The sequence below is a fragment of the Aquarana catesbeiana genome, linkage group LG05 (assembly GCF_042186555.1).
Source record: "Aquarana catesbeiana isolate 2022-GZ linkage group LG05, ASM4218655v1, whole genome shotgun sequence".
NCBI lineage: Eukaryota > Metazoa > Chordata > Amphibia > Anura > Ranidae > Aquarana > Aquarana catesbeiana.
Window position 1 is genome coordinate 278,722,112 of NC_133328.1, and position 9,855 is coordinate 278,731,966.

The following is a 9,855-nucleotide window of genomic DNA, read 5'->3' on the forward strand; positions in this document are numbered from 1 at the left end:
AGAAAAAAATAGATTTTAAAAAACCAAAAAAAAGAAAAAACTTGATTTTAAAAAAACCAAAAAAAAAAAAAAACTTGATTTTAAAAAAACCAAAAAAAAAAAAAAAAATTGATTTTAAAAAAAAAAAATAAATAAAAAAATAGATTTTAAAAAACCAAAAAAAAGAAAAAACTTGATTTTAAAAAAACCAAAAAAAAAAAAAACTTGATTTAAAAAAAACCAAAAAAAAAAAAAAAATTGATTTTAAAAAAAAATAAAAAATAAAAAAATAGATTTTAAAAAACCAAAAAAAAATAAAAAACATGATTAAAAAAAAAAAAAAAATTAAAAAACACTTGATTTTAAAAAACCAAAAAAACAAAAATATACAAACTTTATTCAAAAAAAATAAAAACAAAAATAACTTGCTAAAAAAATAAAAACATAAACACAAAAATTGCTTTAAAAACCCAAAAAAAAAAAAAAAACACAAAACAAAACTTGATTTTCCCAAAACCAAAAAAAAAGCCTGTTTGTGAAAATCAAAAAGCCAAAAATATTTTTTTGTGGATTTAGGTATAAATATTTAGATATAATTATATTTTGCTACATTATTAAGATATCATTCTATTTTTGTCAATGAACATTTTATACTAAATGCAGAACTGAATGCATAACAACCATTAATAAAAACATCTCCTTATAGGAATTAAATAAATGTGTGGTTTGTTATTTCAAGGCTCAGTATCATTTTAGTTATAATTGTAAAAAAGTTGTTTACAGTGGCAATGGAGCTTATTTAGACATTTAAAATTACAATACAGTTGGCACTACAACTGCTCGACCATAACCTAGGAGACAGCCCAAAAGAAAGGCAAGCAATAAATATAATGCAAGATTTCATCAATAATTTTTTTATTGTCAAAAATTAGATATCCTGGCCCATTGCAATGGCCCCCCTACCCATAAAATAATTAACATATTGCTGTCTAACTTGACGGGCACTTTGGGGGGCCAAGCCAGTACGGACAGTATCCAGGCCTGGAAGGTTGGCTTCTATTTGTCCGGCCTCAGGCCCAACTGTGCCTATATAATTTGGAGCATGCTTATTTAAAAAGTTGTGCAGAATGCAGCACGATAAAACAATAAAATTAAGTTTGTATTCCGCCAAATTAATGGCTGTTTGAAACAGGCGGAACCGGCTGGCCAGAATTCCAAACGCATTCTCAACCACTCTTCTAGCTCTGGCCAGCCGGTAATTAAAAACCCTCCTCTCCGGGGTGAGTGTTCTTTGGGGGAATGGCCTCATGAGGTGCTTGCTGAGAGCGAAGGCTTCATCGGCAATGAAGACAAAGGGGAGTCCTTCCACGTTATCCTCATCAGGTGGCAATCCCAGGCCACCACTCTGGAGACGCTGGCAGAACTCCGTCTGGGCAAATACTCCTCCATCCGACATCCGGCCATTCTTCCCCACGTCCACATATAAAAAATCATAGTGTGCCGACACCACCGCCATTAAAACAATACTGTGGAACCCCTTATAATTAAAATAATATGACCCCGAATGGGGTGGTGGCACAATGTGGACATGTTTCCCATCTATAGCCCCTCCACAATTGGGAAAGTCCCAACGGCTGGCAAAATGGGATGTCACAGTCTGCCATTCCTGTGGCGTTGAAGGAAACTGGGAAATCAAAAAAGAAAACCAAAATCAATTAATTTGTAAGCTAACATTGCAAGAAAATTAGACAATTAAAAACATTATTCCCCAGCATCAGTATAACATTCAATAATTTAATTGTTCTGGAATAACTAATATGGAAAGGCACACTTATCAGATTGCTCACCCCCTCTGATGGAACATTGATTACATTTTAGGGGGTTGTGAAATCCCTAAAAAAAATTACTTTGAGGACACGCAGGAATTTAGGGACTAAAAAGGCTACAAGACTGCAGTTGTCGCACTCTGCAGGTGCAGTTGCTAACCAGCTTACAGTAAATGAGGTAATGTAAAAAGGCATTCATGTTGCAAGGAGTACACAATCACATGCAAGGGCAATTAATGAAAACACTTTGAGGCTTGCATATGATTTGATGATGGAAATCAGCAGAGCTTCTGCTCATTTACTAAAGCACTGGAACAAATGCACTTGTAGAGTGCACATGCATTTTGCAAAGTGCCACATATATTTGCTTTAGACAAATCAACACCACAGAACATTCCAGCAAATTTTAACGAGGGTGGGGGTGGGGGGGTTGTGAAATCTAGATAATTGCTCATTAGCAGCCAACTATTTGGAGTGAGTTTAGGTGGGGGTGGGGGGGTTGTGAAATCTAGATAATTGCTCATTAGCAGCCAACTATTTGGAGTGAGTTTAGGTGGGGGTGGGGGGGTTGTGAAATCTAGATAATTGCTCATTAGCAGCCAACTATTTGGAGTGAGTTTAGGTGGGGGTGGGGGGGTTGTGAAATCTAGATAATTGCTCATTAGCAGCAAACTATTTGGAGTGAGTTTAGGTGGGGGGGGGGGTTGTGAAATCTAGATAATTGCTCATTAGCAGCCAACTATTTGGAGTGAGTTTAGGTGGGGGTGGGGGGGTTGTGAAATCTAGATAATTGCTCATTAGCAGCAAACTAAATACACTCAAACAAAATACATTCCAAATGAGTAGACTAGGTGGATATGTTCCCATCACTTCATGCTGGGAAGGTTATTGAAGGAAAATATACATGCATGACAAAAAATAACAGGAAAAAAATCCAGCATGTGTGAGGATAAAAAGGGGACATTCACACTATATTGCAATGATGGTAAGTAGTGTTTGAAGCAAGAAATACATTATATTATCAAAGATTACATAAAAGAACATGTGATGCTAATAAAAGAAAAATATCTTACCTTAATATAGTCCTTCTGCAGGACCTGTATGATGGCAGAACAGGTCTCTGGGATAATGATCCCCAGAGCCTGGGGGGAGATGCCTGTCGAGAACTTAAGGTCCTGCAGGCTTCTCCCTGTGGCCAAATACCGCAAGGTAGCGACCAGCCTCTGCTCCGGAGTGATGGCTTGCCTCATGCAGGTATCCTGCCTGCTGATATAGGGGGTCAGCAAAGCCAACAAACGGTCAAAAACGGGGTCCGTCATCCGGAGAAAGTTCCTGAAATCCTCAGGATTATTCTCACGGATCTCACGGAGCAAAGGCATGTGACAGAACTGGTCACGCTGAAGCAACCAATTCTTGGTCCATGAACTCCTCCTCGCCCTGTTCATGGACTGGTCTTGGGCTGAAGAATAAACTACAGCACCAAGCACATACAATGCACGAGCTCTACGACGAGTACGTACAGGTAACATGGCTTCAAAACGGTCGGCTGGTCAGAACGCACTAAACAGAACGCACTGAAGAACAGCAAGGCCTGTGAAGAACGACCTGAAAATCAGGAACGAGCGGCCAATAAAACAAAGATTTCTCAATGCCAACTGACCAAACGCACTGAAAAGCAGATACAAACCTCACAAGCACAGACTGAACAACAGTTAAAACGAACTGAAAAATACGAGTCTCACAAGCGCGAATCGTCTCTCACCAAACTTCTACTAACACGAGATAAACACGAGATTAGCAGAAGGAGCCCAAAGGGTGTCGTACGGGCTATTGAACTTCCGTTTTATAGTCTCGTCGGACTTGGTGTACGTCACCGCGTACTAGGCTGTCGTACTTTTGTGTGGTCGTGTGTGCGCAAGTCCGTTCGTAACAAAGTCTGCCGCAAGTCCGCCGAAGGTACGTCGGAAGTCTGTCGGACAGGCTGTCGGACTTTTGTAGACGAAAAGTCCGACCGTGTGTACACGGCATAAGACGAAGGGGAAAGACACACAAGGGAGAGAAACAACAAGGAATTCCAACAGAAACTGCTGCCATGATAGCAAGGAAACATCTCACCAATCCCGCCACGATCATCAGGCGAAGGTAAACACCGGACTTTCCAGGGGCAACAAGGGGTCACCTGCTAATAGCTGGCTATCCAACCCATGCGCGGCCTCGCCTGCCAGTGGCCAGGGAAAACGGCTTCTTCCTGCGCCTCTTCCAATGCCCCACTCCATACCCTGCTAATAGCTAGGGCTTAGCGGAGTAATGCGACTTATCCTGATCCAAGTCGCAGCTCGGCCAACCTTGATCGTGGGGATAAACATCTTCAGGTAGGAAGACCAACACTAGGTCTTGCGAGGAGGACAAAAAAAGAACACGGCCGGGGGCAGGGAGCAAAGATTTATGGGAGTAGTGTCCTATAGGGTAGTAGAGGCGGGACTTAACCCACACGTTGCTGCCATGGAGTCTGTCAGGAAAGGATTTTTTAATCAATTTTTTGTATGTTCAATAAAATGCTTACATTTTTAAAATGTATTTTGAGTGTTGTTTTGCCATAAAAGTCAATTTTCCCTTACTCCAACATATACTACATCCTTTTGTTGCAAGCAGAGTTACAGAGGTAAAAGATTTTTGGAGTCCCACGTTGTGGAAATGAAAGATTTAAGAAGAGAGAGAACTGCTACTTCTACCAATATATCCACCCAAGCGGAAATATATAAGGTAAGTGAAGATAGGATGGTAGAAATGACGCTGTTCTGGGGTGGAATGTTTTACACTCCTAAAATGAAAAGTGCCCCTACTGGGACCAAACGTGAAAAATATATAAAGTGTAAACCCAATACATATATAACCTTTGTCCTAATACAACAATCTGTTGTGGCACCGTTCAAATGGCCTCAGAATGATTCAAATAAAAAACTGAACCAAAACCAAAATAATATGTGGTGCAATCCCAGTATGCAAATGACCTAGGTTCTGATTTAACAATCTGGTGTAACACTATTTAAAATCTCAGTGTGGCTCATGAAACATACAAAGAATGCAGACAGTACCATGAATATGTGAACGACAGTGCCTGTGTTTAAAACATTTGTGAAAGCATAAAAAACTGATTTCCTCCTAGTAACAGTTGATAAATTATGCTAAAGAAAGTGCTATGTGCACAAATAGTCCATATGCCATAATAATGAAAAATAGCAAAATAATAATGTATTCAAGCACCGTCTTCAGGATTTCTAAGGGCGTAAAATTTTTGATTTCACAAATCACTACCTATCACACAGTTTCAAAGGTTATAAAATGCCAAGATAGCACAAACCCCCCTCCAAATGACCCCATTTTGGAAAGTAGACACCCCAAGCTATTTGATGATAGGCATGTTTGACTCTCTATGACTTAAACCTTCCTGGGTCCTGTATGCGGATCTCATCCCTGGAGGGTCGTTATTGTTCCCTTTTCCCAACCACCATTAACAGAACAATACATTGGCCACTGACCCACAAAGGCAATTTACCTTGGAGTTCCCTGGGTTGCCACCTCATCCACCCCACAAGTTGTTTAACCCCTGCCTCCTCCTTGGGAGGGCTCATCAATGAATTTAGGGGCACTAATCATTTTTGTTTTTGGTTTTTATTCTTTAGACCCCCTCAGTTTTTGATCCTGCTGGGCCTATCCTTCCACAAGAGTTTACCTGTTATAGATTATTTGGGGAATGTACCCTAGCTTGTTTTAACCTGTTAGCTATGTTTTAGGGGGTGCTGTGCACGGAGCGCCACCTATGCTCCTCCTCCTACACTCGGAGCCGGAGTTTTTTTTCTGCTCCTAGTTAGGATCTCCCCCACTGGTTGGGGGCTACCGTATTTGTATCTCGGGATATGAGCAGGGCACTCCTGTACCTTTTGTATTGAACTGTACTGTAATTGTTTTGTTCCCCCTATACATTGTAAAGCGCTGCGTAAACTGTTGGAGCTATATAAATCGCATATAATAATAATAATATAAATAAAATAAATAATATAAATAAAAATGTGAACATATTTTTCCCATATCCCTGGACCCTACTCCCTTCTCTCATTACTCTTTTCCTCTCTTTAACTCTTTCACCTTTTACTAAAACTCCTTTTTTTTCAGTGACGTGTGCAGTCTCGCTCGTCTGCAGGACCCGGGAATGTGTTCTAATGGATTCAATGGCAGATATCTCCCACAGACAACCCATCAGATGGAAGGTATGTGATTGGGGGTCACTGGTGTATCCACCTAAATGGCTCCATGGCTGATCTTACCACTCATCAACCTGCCCTTCGCTTTGCCTCGCACAATGTGCAGGGGATGAACGCCCCTATTAAGCGCCAGAACATCTTCCAATACTAACATGACCAAAAAATTGACATATTATTCCTTCAAGAAACACACCCAAAATCTTATGCCCCGTCCTTCATACACACCAAATTTCCTACATGTTACCTTGCTAATTCGGACAGAAAGACTAGAGTAGGTGTGTTTTTCTCCCACAAAACCCAATTCTCACTGGTATCAGACTTTAAGGACCCTGATGGCAGATTCATACTCGTGAAGGGCCTCATTGATAACCAGATTTACTCTCTCATTTCATACTACGCACCTAATAAGGGCCAATCAAAAATTTTCCAGTCCCTCTTTCACACTCTAGCTCCAATGCTTGAAGGCCTGGTCCTTTATAGCAGAGACTCTAACATTGCGTTTGATGCAGTAAAAGATAAGTCTCGTCCCCCAGGTAGGGATGGTGTCCGTCCCACCAGACAGAGTCTTAATGTAGCCAGACAGATTTACCACCAGGGTTTAGTCGATGCCTAGAGGGAAGTGAACCCTGGGGCTCAAGATTATACACACTACTCCAGCCCCCACAATACTATTGCCAGAATAGATCACTTTTTCATTCTGCAAAATCATACCCCGTTGGTTCACAAAGCAATCATTAAAGACTCTGCCTGGTTGGACCATTCCTTCCTTCTCCTGATAATAAACAGACTGACGGCACGTCAACAAGGGTTCAATTGGAGATTAAACGCCTCACTCCTTAGCAATCCCTCCCACATCAGTGAGATCGAAAAAGACATTCAGGAATATTTTTTAGTCAATGATGTTGATAACATCTCCCACAGCATTCTGTGGGCAGCACACAAAACCTCCATATGTGGTAAACTGATCTAAATATCCGCTAGGCTACGCAAAGCCCGCAAACTAGATATAGACAGGCTGGAGAGGGAATTCTTGTATTTAAAAAAACATCATAAATGCAATCCCACCTCTGGATCGGCAGCTAAGCTTGAAACAGCGTGCACGGCTCTTAATTTGGCCCTCATTGCTATAGCCGAAAAAAGCTTGCGATGGGATGGTGGGAGGTTTTATCATCACAAAGGCAAGTTGGGAGCTATGTTGGCACATAAGCTGACTCCTAAAATTGAGCAATGGATCCCTATCACAAAATCTCCAGAAAATCATGGAAGCTTTTCATGATTTCTACCATTCTTTGTACAGTAAAAATTGGAAGGAACCCTCGCTCAGCATGACTGATTCCTTTCTCAGCTCACTAAAGATCCCCTCGCTCAGGGAACACCACAGGGACAGCTTAGAGATCCCTATCTCAGCAGAGGAAGTCTCTCGGGTCATTAAAAACGACTTGGCCCCCGGGCAGATGGCTTTATAGTCCTGTATTACAAACATTTTGCCCTGCTACTGTCCCCCTATCTGGCCCATTTCTTGAACCAGCTTCGAACTGGTGCACAGCTCGATAAGGCTCTAAATTCAGCCTTCATCACGGTAATACCAAAACCAGGCAAGGACACTCATTTTAACGAAAATTCTGGCAGATAAAATATCCAACTTTATTAGCCTATATATATACACAAAGATCAGGTGGGCTTTATACCTGGGAGACAGGGGCCCGATCAGATCAGAAGATCAATTTACATAGTCTCTCTACTGGGATCTGGCTGGGACAAAGGACCCCTGCAGAAGGGATTCTTGCTCTCACTGGATCTCATGAAGGTGTTTGACTCTGTCTCCTGGGCTTTTCTGTTTCCAATATTGAAAAAATGGGGTTTTGGTCATTCCTCTTTGCTCTACTCCAATCTGGAAGCACAAATTAAAATGCAGGGTTATTACTCACATCCTTTTCCAATTTTCAGTGGTACAAGACAAGGTTGCCCCTTGTCCCCACTGATCTTTGCCGTGGTCATCGAGACCTTAGCTATCGCCATCCAGGATAATCCTGACATATGTAGAGTGCGTTGTGGCCCACAAACCCACAAGTTTGCTCTTTTTTGCTGATGATGTATTACTCTCTCATCTCGCCAGTTACCTCATTACCAAATCTATGCAGGGTACTCGATGACTTTGGCAAAGTCTCTGGCCTCAGGGTTAACTACTCGAAATCTCTGGCACTAAACATCAACTTACCAGTATCCCTAGTAGCCCAGCTCAAAGACAACTTCCAGTTTGGATGGAGAGAGTCAATGATCCCCTATCTGGGGATTAAACTCACGGCATCAATAGACAAACTCTATACTGCAAATTTTTCCCCAATCTATCATAAACTGGGAGAGGATTTGACACATTGGGATAAACTGGGGCTGTCCTGGCTAGGCAGAGTCAATTCAGTTTAAATGACCCTACTCCCAAGCATCTATTTAGATTGCTACCTGTCCCCATCTCCAAGGATCACCTCCGGAAATTCCAATCTAAAATCATAAAATTTATATGGGGAGTGAAGGGGCATAGGATAGCCAAAGGGATCCCTTTGAGGAGCACAGATCAGGGAGGTGTAGGTTTGCCTAACCTTCTCTGGTATCATCAGGCAGCACAACTCTCCCAAATCTCCGCTATTTACTCTAAAATTGAACACCCTGACTGGGTACACATGGAATGACAGGCTATCCCCCAATATACTCTGGACCATATTCTCTGGTCTTAGACTAAATCTAGACCTGCCATCATGGTCCCTACTAGGGATGAGCCGAACACCCCCCGGTTCGGTTTGCACCAGAACCTGCGAGCAGATCGAAAGTTCACACAAACTTTAGAACCCCCATTAAAGTCTATGGGACTCGAATGTTCGAAATCAAAAGTGCTAATTTTAAAGGATAATATGCAAGTTATTGTCCTAAAAGGGGTTTGGGGACCCGGGTCCTGCCCCAGGGGACATGTAACAATGCAAAAAAAGTTTTAAAATTTCCGTTTTTTCAGGAGCAGTGATTTTAATGATGCTTAAAGTGAAAAAAAGTGAAATATTCCTTTAAATATCGTACCTGGGGGGTGTCAATAGTATGCCTGTAAAGTGGCACATGTTTCCCATGCTTAGAACAGTCCTTGCACAAAATGACATTTTTACAGGAAAAAAAGTCATTTAAAACTGCTTGCAGCTTTAATGTAATGTTGGGTCCCAGCAATATGGATGAAAATCAGTGAGACAAGCGGCATGGGTACCCCCCCCAGTCCATTACCAAGCCCTTTGGGTCTTGTATGGATATTAAAGGGAATCCCGCACCCAAATTAAAAAAAAGGAAAGTTGTAGGACCCCCAGGCCCTATATACTCTGAACAGCAGTATACAGGTGGTGCAAACAAGACAGGGACTGTAGGTTTGTTAACTAGAATCTGTTTGTAATTTTGAACTGGTACATTTTTAAAGTGTAGCTCCAGCCAAAAAATCTATTTTTAAGCTTTTTGGAAAACATAAGGAAGGGTTATCAACCCTGTAACATTTGTTCAGAAGATTTCACCTCACTTTCTGTCCCAATGACAAATGTTTTTTGAAAATTTGGGGTTTTGAGTGAAACAAGGATTGGTGATAAAGCATCAGTGGAGAGGAGACATGTTTTTCCCATATTAACTCTAATGCCCTGTACACACGGTCGGACATTGATCGGACATTCCGACAACAAAATCCATGGATTTTTTCTGACGGATGTTGTCTCAAACTTGTCTTGCATACACACGGTCACACAAAGTTGTCAGAAAATCCGATCGTT